At 35.0% G+C, this 15,478-nt stretch overlaps 2 protein-coding genes across 3 annotated transcripts in view; one reads left to right on the forward strand and one right to left on the reverse strand.

The window, feature by feature from the left end:
• The window catches only part of LOC122397498, a 241,687-nt gene that overhangs the window by 125,200 nt on the left and 101,009 nt on the right, over positions 1 to 15,478 (forward strand). The gene's annotated exons all lie outside the window — the stretch shown is intronic.
• Positions 1 to 15,478, reverse strand: part of LOC122397497 (trichohyalin-like) — a 204,641-nt gene that overhangs the window by 97,684 nt on the left and 91,479 nt on the right. For both annotated transcript variants that reach the window (XM_043396679.1, XM_043396677.1), the window contains exon 2: positions 2,355 to 2,460. The gene's annotated coding sequence lies outside the window, so the exon portion shown is untranslated. The remainder of the gene's footprint in view (positions 1 to 2,354; positions 2,461 to 15,478) is intronic.

A 15,478-nucleotide genomic window follows, 5' to 3' on the forward strand; every position in this document is an offset into this window, starting at 1 on the left:
GGTCGATTACCATCATTTTTGGTGAATGGACATACTCCTGAAATACCGTGCATTTTCAAGAAAAAAATTCCTTACCGGAAAATCTAATGAGGCCAGAAATTTCATGCAAATCTTTAAAACGTCATAACTTCTGAACGGATTGAAGGATTTTAATATTTCAAAAGGCAAATAACGCGTATTTTAGTGACGAATATGTCGAAATCCTAATAATATTGAAAAAGTTGTTTCTTGACCCCGTAAAGTTAGAAAAACTCCATAAAAATGGTCCAATTTTCAAACAGCCATAACTCCTTTAATAGTAAATATATTTCAATGAAACTTTTTCCTGAAGTAGAGCTGATGGACACCTACAAACAAGTATTAAACAACTTTTCTGTACAGCGTCAAACAAAATTACTAAAAATGAAAAACAAATTTTTAAGTAAAATCGACAGGGTCCCCTTTTTCGGGGGAAAAAAAGTTTTAAATCGTTCTGGAAAAAATATTTTTAGTTGGAGGGGTCAATTACAATCATTTTTGGTGAATAGACATACCCCCGAAATCCTGCGCATTTTCGAGAAAAAAATTCAGAACTGGCGGAGCTTTAAACGTTAATAACTTTTTAACAAAGCCTCCATCCACAAATTGGTATTCTTGATTTTCGTCTTATTTTGGCCTCTAGAGTCCCCCAGGGGTGGCTGAACACCCTGTATACTGTTATTAAGACACTGAAATTATTATCTGCACTTTGTGTATAAGAGGAGCACAAAATGTTTGCAGAACTACTAAAATCTCTGCTCTTTTAGGGCGTCCTGACCATAAACTTATGTGTCCATATACTTCAACGCTTGAAGTACTGTGACAAAGTAGTCCCTACTAAATAGTATGAAAAAAAAACGTAAAATAACAGGCACCTCTTTTATTTTATTTTCTAATTGTTAAATGGATGGCGATAGAAATATTTGTGGATCAAAATACTTTTATTTTCTTCCATATCTAGTAAACCATTGAAACATTTTGCATCAAAAAACACAGTTGCATTGAGGCCTATTTTACAGAGTTATAAAATAGAAATTAATTGGAATATAAATTTATCATCTGTTTTTGTTATTATGTCGTAGTTAAATGCTCCAAATATTCAATTATAAATTCTCGATTAATGTTATTTCAGAGTCTGCTTTTGATAGGATTATTTAAGTGCTGTGTATAGCTGTTAATATAAAAGATATAATAAACTTGTTCCGTATGTCAGTAGGCAGCAATGACATTCCAATTATATGCAATATGCCCGTGGTATGCGGCTGACAGTGTATACCACGTTTCATTAATTTTGGAATGTAATTAAACCAGACCTTAATGCGATCCATGACTCTCTCCGGCTAGAGGCGCAGATGTCTTCGTATAATTTTAAACGTATTTTTATTAAACTTTAACTCAACTCAATGTATTATTCTAAAAAATGATAGTAACAGTTTCCGTGGCTCCGAAAACCTAATTACTTTATCTTTTGGATCTCTGTAGCAGAGGTTATACAAATGAACAATAAACGACACATATATTTTATGTTACGTTTAACGCACATGGCACGTATCGTTGCACACATTGTACTGGTCTGCCCATAAAACAAAAGATGGCGCTCACGCCTGCCAACGAGGTAAAAAGAAATACCACCAACATACGCATGTTTGCCAACATGGGAATGAAAAACATCTCCAACAATTTCTTAATTTAAAAGAAATTTCTTTTCCTTTATTATCGAATGAAATTCGAATTTGTTATATTATACTAAAATATGTAGCATTTTTTTTTATTACTTGTTTGCTTCTTAATACAAATCATGATGTTTTTATCTTGAAATTTGTTTAAAATGAAAACATAAAATTCGTGAAAGTTTTTATCGAGCTTGATAGAAACGAATGTATTGAAAATTCCTAACCTACAAAAATAAGTATGTTAGAACTTACGAGCCACAGTGAGTGTGCCTTAGTAAAAAAATTTATGAGATCAGTTCGTATTTGATGTAACTCCTTTTTCAGGATATTCATTTTATTTATTGCAACGATTGCAAAATTTATTACGTAATTCGTATTGTTAAAATATGTAGTAAAAGTTGTAAAATGTGCTTCGAGTTATCACAGTTTGTTGTTTGTTACCTTTCTTTATTTTTCTAAATTAATAAACAAATATTCAACAAATTGAGTTTATTTTCTTTAATTCTAACACGTATAAAATTATTTAAAGCGTACAGTCGTGTTTCTGCCAAAGACGCGAATAAACAGAAACGATGATATTTTTGTTAAAAGCGTGAAACATACAGATTTTTGGTTATTCGTGTTATTACGATAAAAATTTTTCGCCACCGCTTTGTTACTCACCGACTATAACAATCTGGAGTTTCTGGACAGCTGAATACAGTGTGCGTCTAAGTTTAACTACGGGTTGTTTCAATAGTCCATACGTAGCTTGATTTCCACAGGAGTCCTAAAACAATATTGAATAGGGAAAATCAGAAACCTCTTCCTCTCTTCTTCGAAAACACGACTTATTGTGTTACAATTAAGAACACGAATCTACCCAATCGCTTGTAAATACACTCACTTTCATCTTCCAAATAATTTTCAAGTATTTTTATAGATGTTCAAATACAACAGAAATATGAACAGTGAAATAACAAAACGACATCAGGTAATTTGCAAATTACTTGGAATATTTAATGTTGATTCTTCTTCCCCCATTTCTACTTTCATTATTTTTACAAGGGAAGAACACGAATTGTCCGACAGTGATTTTAATGTACTTTTACTATCATTCTCCAAAATCATACTGAAATCAAAGTCTGTCAGAATACTTCCTCTATTAATATTTAAGGGGGTTTGAATGCTGGGAGTTAGTAACTATTGGGAAGTTGTTCGAGCAACTGAGTGGTCGGTCGAGCGCTTGTGAGAGCGTGAACCCTCTAGCGGCGAGCATAGGAGGCGACGCCACAAGTCTTTTTGTAAGGGCCTATTAAAAAAAAAAAAGGTTAGGTATAAATAATTTGCCTTTTACACGATGCTTTGACAGCTTAAAATGTTTATGAATACAAATTTCTCATTGCAAAATGTTGTCAAATAAATTGTGTCTTAACTTGAGTACTGTAAGTAGTTGTTTCTAGTAGGAATTTTGTGTTCCCATTTGCAAAATACACTGATATAAATTCGTACATACTGGCTAAGCTTCATTTAACAAAAGAATAGCAAGCACATCAATATAAAATTGTAAAAGAAAAGAAAAATAATTAAATACGTAGCTACTTAGTCATTTATCTTTAAATTTTCTACCCACATTTCAAGATATCATTTGTTCCCATTTTTTTTAAATATTTTAATACTGGTCCTCTGTTATTTTATTATTCATTATTTTCTTTTATTTCGTATTATAATACACGTAAGGTTTCAACAAGAAAGGAAACTTTTCAAATGTCCTCATGTTCGAGAAATGAGTTAAACAATTATTTCGTCCTAATTTTAATATTTACTTGTTTAATGAAGAATGAAACAGTTTGGAGGCCTCAGACTGTTTAAGATCGCTCAAAATAAGCGTTTCGTTCTGAAAAATGGAATTTAAAATTATGATCCTATACTTACAGATGATAATGCAAACAACCTGTGTGTGTATTTTGTATATTATTTTGGCTTCTCGTTTACAGCGTGCATCGAATGAAAAATTTTAACAATTTTCTGGAAATTTGCTCGGTATGATAAACCAAACATGCACTTTCCGTAACAGCGAGTAAAACGTTGTTTACTGAGCGCTTCGAAAATGCCAAAACGATTATCGATGAAAGCACACGGTCCCAAAAAATGATTGCAAACGGTATTTTGGATTTCAGATATATGTTCTAATATACAGTGTTCTATTTACGACTATTAAATAAAAGTCGATACGAGCACGTGCCATTAATCTATAGCGTAAAAATATTGGTTGCGTATCGGGCCACGGTTCACTTTGTACGTCGTTAACAAATATTCAATATTCCAGAAAGTCACAGTTATATTCTGTGTTTGTTAGTCAAATACGAATAGCACGATATTTGGTACGTTGGTTGTTAATTAAGAAAGAAACTATTGTTTTTAATTATTTCATAAATTAATAGCTAAATATCTGTCAAGTTATTTTTATTGATTCTGCTCATACGTTTTGTATAAAATATAAAATTTAAATTATATTCATAGTAAGAGTAAAGATGGATATGGTATGAATTATATAAATTACATGATATGTAACAAGTATAATATTTGTGCAATATAATTCAGATACATAAACTAATCGTTAGAAAGGAGGAGAGACATTTTTGTACAATATTGGCATTATTCTTTTTCTCTATTGAATACAAATAAAAAGAATAGTAAAAAGCAATACGCAGACACGATAAGAAATAATAATTAAATGTACAAATGAAAAATGCGTGCAATGATGAAATTAATGGTAGTTTTGTTTCTATTGGTTTTTTCCAAAAAGTCTCTTTTTTCAGATTTTAACAAATATTTTCGTATCTTGGTAACAATTATTTGGTTGTTATTTTAGAAGAATTAGGAAACATATTTTATTTTCTAATTAATAATGATAATTTCTCACTATGGTCGTGAATATTTATAATTTTAATTCCTTGTTTACAAAACATGTTATTCGAAGCGTTAATGGATTGTTGAAGATCGATGACTGTTCGTTATTAATAATTCCATAACATTCCAAACAAAATCTGTCGATCTCTATGGGCGTTACTGATGACTAATGCTATCGAATTTAATTGAAACATGCACACCGATAAACCTCGACACGCTCGTCAAATTTTAAGCTTGTCCTGATAAAACAGTAGATCGATGAATAATTCGAACGCTCTCAAATATTTTAAGGGCTAAATAACAGCTAAATAACTCTGTTGCTCTTAAAGATGCCCTCTTAACCTAATAGCAAAGGGAGAGAAAAAGAGATAAGACAGAAAGAGGGAAAAACGAAACTGGAAAATACTCAGCGTAGGAAAAGTTTAGCGAAAGAGCGTCATAAAAGTCAAGAAGCTCGTTGGGCCCGGATCGAGGTGGTCCAAGGCCCAGGCGAAATCTTGAAGGAAAACAGGCTCTGGTCGCCAAGTGTTTAACAGGACAACCAGGCTCGCAAGACCCTGGGAAAATGGAAAAATAGAAAGCTTAAAACTATCCTTACATTCCATTCCCATTCATACGTTGGCAAGGGTGTAGTGGCTATACAATGGCCGCTCCGAGGTCATAAAGGGCTACGCAAGGAGGACAAATAAAACAAAGCACCTCCATCGCCAGGCAGCGCGTTTGGAAGATGAACCTTGGTACAAGTGGCAGAAAATTACAAAATATCGAAACATCACACACTGGCGTACGAACGAGAGCGGGTAACAGAGAAATACAGTCCACTACGGGGTGGTTCGAGGCCCAGGAGAAATCTTGAAGGAAAACAGGCTCTGGTCGCCAAGTGTTTAACAGGACAACCAGGCTCGCAAGACCCTGGGAAAATGGAAAAATAGAAAGCTTAAAACTATCCTTACATTCCATTCCCATTCATACGTTGGCAAGGGTGTAGTGGCTATACAATGGCCGCTCCGAGGTCATAAAGGGCTACGCAAGGAGGACAAATAAAACAAAGCACCTCCATCGCCAGGCAGCGCGTTTGGAAGATGAACCTTGGTACAAGTGGCAGAAAATTACAAAATATCGAAACATCACACACTGGCGTACGAACGAGAGCGGGTAACAGAGAAATACAGTCCACTACGGGGTGGTTCGAGGCCCAGGAGAAATCTTGAAGGAAAACAGGCTCTGGTCGCCAAGTGTTTAACAGGACAACCAGGCTCGCAAGACCCTGGGAAAATGGAAAAATAGAAAGCTTAAAACTATCCTTACATTCCATTCCCATTCATACGTTGGCAAGGGTGTAGTGGCTATACAGTGGTCGCTACGAGGTCATAAAGGGCTACGCAAGGAGGACAAATAAAACAAAGCACCTGCATTTCCAAGCAGCGCGTTTGGAAGATGAACCTTGGTACAAGTGGCAGAAAATTACAAAATATCGAAACATCACACACTGGCGTACGAACGAGAGCGGGTAACAGAGAAATACAGTCCACTACGGGGTGGTTCGAGGCCCAGGCGAAATCTTGAAGGAAAACAGGCTCTGGTCGCCAAGTGTTTAACAGGACAACCAGGCTCGCAAGACCCTGGGAAAATGGAAAAATAGAAAGCTTAAAACTATCCTTACATTCCATTCCCATTCATACGTTGGCAAGGGTGTAGTGGCTATACAATGGCCGCTCCGAGGTCATAAAGGGCTACGCAAGGAGGACAAATAAAACAAAGCACCTCCATCGCCAGGCAGCGCGTTTGGAAGATGAACCTTGGTACAAGTGGCAGAAAATTACAAAATATCGAAACATCACACACTGGCGTACGAACGAGAGCGGGTAACAGAGAAATACAGTCCACTACGGGGTGGTTCGAGGCCCAGGAGAAATCTTGAAGGAAAACAGGCTCTGGTCGCCAAGTGTTTAACAGGACAACCAGGCTCGCAAGACCCTGGGAAAATGGAAAAATAGAAAGCTTAAAACTATCCTTACATTCCATTCCCATTCATACGTTGGCAAGGGTGTAGTGGCTATACAGTGGTCGCTACGAGGTCATAAAGGGCTACGCAAGGAGGACAAATAAAACAAAGCACCTCCATCGCCAGGCAGCGCGTTTGGAAGATGAACCTTGGTAAAAGTGGCAGAAAATTACAAAATATCGAAACATCACACACTGGCGTACGAACGAGAGCGGGTAACAGAGAAATACAGTCCACTACGGGGTGGTTCGAGGCCCAGGAGAAATCTTGAAGGAAAACAGGCTCTGGTCGCCAAGTGTTTAACAGGACAACCAGGCTCGCAAGACCCTGGGAAAATGGAAAAATAGAAAGCTTAAAACTATTCTTACATTCCATTCCCATTCATACGTTGGCAAGGGTGTAGTGGCTATACAATGGCCGCTACGAGGTCATAAAGGGCTACGCAAGGAGGACAAATAAAACAAAGCACCTGCATTTCCAAGCAGCGCGTTTGGAAGATGAACCTTGGTACAAGTGGCAGAAAATTACAAAATATCGAAACATCGCACACTGGCGTACGAACGAGAGCGGGTAACAGAGAAATACAGTCCACTACGGGGTGGTTCGAGGCCCAGGAGAAATCTCGAAGGAAAACAGGCTCTGGTCGCCAAGTGTTTAAGAGGACAACCAGGTTCGCAAGACCCTGGGAAAATGGAAAAATAGAAAGCTTAAAACTATTCTTACATTCCATTCCCATTCATACGTTGGCAAGGGTGTAGTGGCTATACAATGGCCGCTACGAGGTCATAAAGGGCTACGCAAGGAGGACAAATAAAACAAAGCACCTGCATTTCCAAGCAGCGCGTTTGGAAGATGAACCTTGGTACAAGTGGCAGAAAATTACAAAATATCGAAACATCGCACACTGGCGTACGAACGAGAGAGGGTAACAGAGAAATACAGTCCACTACAACAAACCAACGCCTTGCATACCAACAGACGTGCAAGAAGAGCTCTCGATGTGCAACACGTTGCACGAGCTCTCAACAAAGATCGTATGTACGTTTGGTCGAAAGCAACGTTAGTCACGAGTTAAAAATGGACACTATCTTTCGATTAAACGTGAAAGAAAACAGAATCGAAGGAACCTTCAAACTGCACGTTGCCTTGATATTGGCAGCGCTATTAATAAACACCGAAACGGGAAACTCGCCGTCAGTGCAACCTTATCACTGGACTGCGGATGTTTATGAACTTATGGGAAATTTTCATTCTCAAAAAACTACGGAATTCACTTAATATGAGAAAATATGAGAAATACGTAAGTTAGGAATTACTGTATTTAGGGTTTGAGACAACTCTGTACGAAGTTCCCATTTCATTAATTCTATTAATAAAAATTTTTAAGTTGCATAAAAATTCTATGTCTACTCATCAGTGACACATTTATATTACTATAATTACATCTAAGATTATTTAAAATTCTATTCCAAAAAATTGTTTTTAATTTAATTCATTAAGATGTAATAACTGCAAAATTGAGAATACAATGCACTTAATATTCAAAAATATAAGAAATACTTAAAGTAAGATACAAATTATTATATTTGGCGATTGAAACAACCCTTTACGAGGTTCACAAATTCATTAATTCCGTTAATAAAAATACGAAGTTGCGTAAAGATGATGCAATCTAACATAATTATCACTCTTGTTAGTTCGAATGCACGCAAATTCCATGCGTTCGACTTCGCTACGAGCGTTCGATTGATTTCGTTTTGCAATAATCGCGGATTAAATTTAACCAGCGAGTAATCAATCCGCACGGCCGATCGGAACGTTTAACAAGATCATCCGCCAGTCTCGATTAGGCGGGATAATCTTGGACAAAATGAACTGCACTGCTGCACGAACGGTGATTGTAAAATCGCGTGCCAATAGATCCTCCGGTCCCTCCCCATTCATCGAACGGGGCAAAGGCTATTTCCATATTTGAAAAAAAAGAGAGAAGAAAAAAATAGCTGAGCAGGTTTGTTTTCACTGGTTTGTCCAATTTTCCAAATGGACGTCAGACATTCGCGGCGGGCAGCTGTAGCGTTCGAACACGGATTTACATCCGCGTGTTTCTCACACGATTCCTCCACCGATCGTGTTGCTGCACTACGAACCTGTTTTGCTCTTTGGAAATTCGCAAAACACGAATTTTCGTCACTCGTCTGATAACAACTGAAATTACGTTTTAAATATTGTGGAATATTTACAAAAAAAATTTATTTGATGTCTTTGTTCTGTGCTATAGACGTATTTAGAATTTCCATTTTTGTAGGATTTATAAACTTTTTGGTTCGTTGGGTAACAGTTGGAATTACCTTTCAAATATTATGATTTTACAAAAAAAATTTATTTGACGTCTTTGGTCTGTGCTATAGACGTATTTAGAATTTCCATTTTTGTAGGATTTATAAACTTTTTGTGTCGTTGAGTAACAGTTGGAATTACCTTTCAAATATTATGATTTTACAAAAAAAAAATTTATTTGACGTCTTTGTTTCGAGCTATAAACAATTTAGAATTTCCATTTTCATAACATTTATAAACTTTTTGTCTCGTTAGATAACAAATGTGACTACCTTCCAAATATTATAATTTTACAAAAAAAATTTATTTAACGCTTTTATTTCGAGCTATAAACATACTTAGAATTTCCATTATTGATATTAATAACATTACTTAACAATTTTTGGATGTGACATTTAATGCACAATATGTGAATCTGTAACGTGTAAATATTGTAAATTTCGCAATATTTTAAAAAAATTACATTTCTATAATAGAGAAATTAAAACGTCTGACGATAAACCAATGATTTTTGTAATATTTATGACGAACGACTTTTGTTTAGGAACCTGAAAAAATTCTTACAAAACACCGTTTTATATTTTTCTGTAAAATTTGAGACGAGAACTTGTAACGAAATGGAACGGAGTTTTGAAAGATATATGCGCCTTTTAATATAAAGTGCCTAAGTGGCTGCACAGCGTTCAAAGCAAATAGCCAGACATCCAAAATTTATCTCGAAGCTTTAAGCAAGAATGAGCGAGCGTTCCTAATGGATACTTCACTTGCCAAGACAAATAGGCAAAATTCTTATTTAAATGAAACTCTGAACAATATAAAAAGATAAATAATTATTGTCTAAATGAAAATAAAAGCTTTGGTAGTATTAAAAACAGTGATATTATACTAGATGTTTCATAAAATAAAATTAGATATTGAGATACGAGACACAAGAAAAATTTGACGAGACAATAGATAAAACTTAAGCATTTTTTGTATTTTTTTGTATTTGTTGAAAAGTACTTGAAAAGACATTGTTTCGTGTCTTTTACAAAATTCAATGTAATTTCGAAGATATAACGCGAAAACCAAAAAACTACACCTTTTCTGACTTTTTGTTTTGTATGGTCCCTTCTGAATTCGTTTCTGAAAAATAAAATACACTAAAACTTCCTAATTTTTTAATCAATGCACTGTAAAAATCTCGTAAGATTTGTTTAAAAATGTAGCAGTGTTACATGTATATAAAATTCAGTTCAAAGTAACGCAGCTAATGTTTCAAATTTCAACGATACATTTCTCGATGCATGTTTTCTATGTTTAAAAAAGCAAAGCAACAATTTAGATACGACCACCACCCCCTTAATAATATCAATATAAGTCCTCTTTTTCAAGTAACTGTCCTTTGGATTTATTTAATTCTTCAAAATAAAACTAAAGTTACTAGGTCTCAATATTAAATACCACGATGATAACAGACTTTAGGTTACAATTTAATTAGGTTAAAAAATCATAAAAAGAATGAAGCATTCTTTTCAAAATTTTACTAAAAAGCTATATTATATATACATTACTAATTTAATTCAATAACAAACTTAACGAATAGCCTGGAATAGTGTGAAACGAAAATCGTATTTCCAGAGTTATTCCCCAGAGACAGCGCCATCTAGAAAAAACCTGGTGGTGCTAAACGAAAACCAACATAACCTATATTTCTCCTTTATTTTCCTTTACAGGGTATAGTCGCCGCATAATAGGATAATCCGATGGGAAAATGTTGAGTTAACGCGCGATTTTAAAGCGACGCGTTCCGTTGTATCGATTTTCCCGGAGCATCGAATTTACATTTCGCGCGGGCAAGCTTGCTCAATTACGAGAAAGCGTTGCAACGGAAGTGGCGCAGCATCTGAAATATTCCCCCCCGTCTCGTTCCGCAACCGTTCCATTGTTCGACGACATGCTGGATGTGCTCGAACGATCTTAAAGGGCCGAGACGCTTAGAGAATTGCCGTAAGTATCAGTCTGCGTCGAATCTCGCGCCCGTGGAATAATGATTTCCGCCAGACGTCGGCCGTATCCGGCATTTGAAATCCGTAACGAGCCATTAGACACTCCGTGACTCGTACCCTTAACCAGACGGGACAGATCTGACGCGCCGTGTCCAGAAAAAGATGTCGCGCATGCGTGACTCGACCTTCCAGCAAACGATCTTCGACTTTAACAATAAATTTACGCGGAAATAATATTTATGCAACATGGGTCGGCGCTATCTCGGCAACCTAAACGAGTGTATCGATTAGCTTCGAGCAGGGCCGGGACTATTTGAATATTTTATAGGCACGACTGTTTACGAATAAATTTCGAATATTTCGGGGCACGAATTATAGTCTCAGAAATATTCGAACGCGTGTTTTACTTAAAATATTTTTCTGTATATTATAAATCATATAGCGGGAATATTTACCTCCAATCTAACGTGTGTGTATTTATTTACACATATAATAGATTCGTATCTTAAGGAGGTATTTTACTGTAAAATTAAAAAACTCGAGTTCTTATTATGTATTTTGAAGAATATGATTTGAAAAACCAGTATGTACAAAATCAGTATCGTGGGCGTAATTTCATAAATTGAATTTTATTCATATTGTTACGTTATATATATATTAAGTTTAAGTTTAAGTTTAAGTTTAAATAGAAAGTTAAGAAACGTACAATCTGAATAAATATAACAACAATATATATTGTATATATATATATATATATATATATATATATAACGTAACAATATGAATAAAATTGAATTTACGAAATATATTATTATATATATATATATTGTTGTTATATTTATTCAGACTGTACGTTTCTCAACTTTCTATTTAAACTTAAACGTTCTTCTAAGACTTATCCGTTTATTTGATTCTTTGATTAATTGTGTTTATAGTGAAAACGTAATACTTTTTATTTAACTTGTATTATTTCACATTTTATACCACTCATTTGATACAATATCGTGTTTATACAAGAAAAAAAGTTAAAATGCTCTGGTGTTGCTATAATATGAATGCATGCACAGACACATAGTGTATGTATATAGCAGCGACAGCTTCCGCCGTGCATTCAAATTTGCATATTCTTGTTACATTCGTAATTTTCTCGTCGAATATTTTCTAGGTAGATGTGAACTATAAAAATAAAGCATCTAATCACCATATTCGTTATTTAATGCACGAACAAATATTAAACACAATGAATGATTATAGAAAATCATGTGATTCTAAAAGATCAATTGTCTTTAACGTAAAAATCGATATTTCTTCAAATTAAATAGTTTTAAACTACGACACATATTTTATTAATTTATCGCTTGATTACATTACATTTTGGAACAGCTATTTTTCAGTGATAAGTGAATTTATGTTAAACAAGTCGATATTGGAGAATGTCTTATTTTTAAATGAATTCAAAATCATTTACAAACAAATACTCATTATTTAGCTTAAAGTTACTCAAAAAGCTGCAATCGACAGTATTTTTAAGGCAGAAAGATTACTGCATAGCCTCGAAATAGCTAATTGAGAGTGAAATTAAAAATCAGAAATAAAAAATGTTTCACAAAAAAAACGTGCAGTGTTGAAACTTCGTTCGCGTTTCTTCCGGAACTTCATTTTTAACCTGGTTGCAAAGAAATTTCCGAAACTCCTCGACCAATTTTGTTAAAACTTTGTGAAAATTGTTATGAAAGAAATTGATGGAAAATGTAAATTGAATTTAAATTGAATTTAAAGGGAACCCGGTAAAAATGGTTTTCATTTAGTTAACTTTTCGTAGATGTACTCAGCCACTCGATGATTCTATTGTTTAAATTACTCTGGATTTTTACAAATTGCTCGATGATGTGTAAACTCAATTTCCTCCACACAGTTTTGAGAGCTTTGAAGTTTTTATTAAAAATTAAATTCTTATATTATAAAATCGACTGTTTCTTGGAAAAATATGTGCGTTCGAAGTATCCCTATTGTTAAACACGAGAAAATTCATTTTTCGTTTCACTATTATTATTTGTTACTACAGTTTTACAAATCAGAAAATAAACAAATCTATTTTCAAGTGATACAAATATATCTGTGTTTAAAATTGCATCTATTTGTGATATGCTTTGGAAAAGGCTGAGAATCACTGGTAGGGGGTATTAGGGTATTAGTATGGAAGGGAAGAATAGTAGAATGCGGTCACCATCCTCGAGGGGTTAAATGTTTAAAATTGGCTTCCGTGGGTAAAAAGTAATTTTACTTCTTGAAACTACTGTCATTACTATAATTATTACGATTGTAAAATCTAACGTTGCATCAAAGACTGTAGACTTTCTCAGAATTATTTTCGACACTTCTGCTGGCAGCAGAAAGGATTTCGTGAATTATGAATGACATCACGTAGTTGCAACACTTTTTAAAAATTGGAGATGTTGAAAATAATTTCAATATTATTAAAAAGTCTCACGTTGCATCGAAGACTATAGACTTTTTTTATGAATCGATCAGAATTATTTTCGACACTTCGTGCTAGAAGACTTTGAATTTTGTGAATTACGAATGACTTCACCAAGACGAAACACTTTTTAAAGAAGATGTTGAAAGTCTGTTCCTCGAAGATACCTAAAACACTTCAGTTGGCAGTAACTTAGGGAAAAGGATTCCTAGATATTAGCTATTTTTAGACTCTCCAGGGCAATATCCCTCCTTTAACGAAAGGGTACATAATTCATGTAATCACTCGAGCACTACATTCAAATCGAGATCAATATACGATCAATAGGGGAACACGAGCTACAGTAAATGCTTGTTTTCTCTATCACGTATTCCCCCTGACAACTTTGTCCGCGTTACGAGGAAACTTCGATGCTGGCAATTGGATGTCCGGGTTCGATTTTTCGAGGGCGAATTTCGAATGAAAAAAATAAAAAAAAAAAAAAAAAGGCCAGAGAGAAAATTGGTCCGCGGTGCTTGGGAGCGTGTCGGAAATTTATTGTCTATTTTACAGGGCGCTGCTCGCGCGCGTTCCTCGCCGGATAAATTCGGACGTTCGTTCGAATGGACGCGAGATTGTCGATAAGCCTGTCCATGGATATTAATCTGTGGGCCCTCACCACCCGAAAGCGCCGCAAGATCTGGACACCCGGAACGAGCAACCCTTGCCCTTTCGAATTATTCCCGCGTTTGTCTCGATCCGTCACGTTCTCCACGCGACTTCACGTAATTTCACGGGACACGTACTTCCCGGGGAAAATTGTATTCCGAAACTGGGCTTGAATTACCGTGCACTGGTTTGTAATTTCCAACCCGGTTCCCGGAAAAATCTTGTTAAACAAACTTCTCTCGCAGAAATGAATTTCCAGTGGAGTGTACACGCTGTCCAAAGTATGATACGACATTGTTCGGAGGATTTTGTTTTGAAGATTAGGCCTTCAAGACATTTTTACTTGATAAATTAGTGTGGCGCTGCTGGCTGAGGGTTAGGATCTCGTGAAAATCGCAGAAGGACAGAAAAGAAAAGGAGAGGACGCGTTTCAGACGACTGGGATATTGGGAAGTTGTTCGAGGAATGTATATAACAACTTGTAGGGAGTTTCGCGATTCGTAGGAACATTTTCAAGACTTTCGTAATTTAAAAGACAAATTCAAAGTACAGTTACTCACAAAATTGAGCGTACACCTATATTAATCACGAAAAATGGTGGGAAAACTAATGTAAATGCACATATATCAGAGTAAAAACGCAATATAGTATATAGCAACCGAGGGGTTGGTCGAGCGCTTGTGAGAGCGCGAGCCCTCTGGTGGTGAGAATGGGAGGCGACGCCACATTAGAACACGGTCATTGAGGAACCTCCAAACTCCACACGCGACTTGGAATCCTTAGAGCTCTTCCTTGCCTCAATAAAGTATTGGAATTATAGTCTTTCGACTGTTTCGAGTATTTTCAAAGTAAAGTTTATACTATATCAAGACTTATATTTGTGTTTATATTTATATTTACATTTATGCTCACTGTTACCTTCAGAGAGAATAAAAATGTCGTTGGAAAGTGACTTTTTCATGAATCAATTTAATTTTTGGAGTTAAAAAGAATTTTCAGCTTCGTTTTCCCAAAGGAAATTACCAGTTTATTATAGCAGATTTTGATAGTGTAATGCATTTTAAGAATAAACTATCAAACTATTGGAATTATAGTCTTTCAACTGTTTCAAGAATTTTCAAAGAAAAGTTTATACTATATCAAGGCTTATATTTATGTTTACATTTATATTTACATTTATGCTCACTGTTACCTTCAGAGAGAATAAAAATGTCGTTGGAAAGTGACTTTTTCATGAATCAATTTAATTTTTGGAGTTAAAAAGAATTTTCAGCTTCGTTTTCCCAAAGGAAATTACCAGTTTATTATAGCAGATTTTGATAGTGTAATGCATTTTAAGAATAAACTATCAAACTATTGGAATTATAGTCTTTCAACTGTTTCAAGAATTTTCAAAGAAAAGTTTATACTATATCAAGGCTTATATTTATGTTTACAT

The sequence above is a fragment of the Colletes gigas genome, unplaced genomic scaffold, assembly GCF_013123115.1.
Source record: "Colletes gigas isolate AHSC1104 unplaced genomic scaffold, ASM1312311v1 Colletes_gigas_Sc00009, whole genome shotgun sequence".
Taxonomy (NCBI): domain Eukaryota; kingdom Metazoa; phylum Arthropoda; class Insecta; order Hymenoptera; family Colletidae; genus Colletes; species Colletes gigas.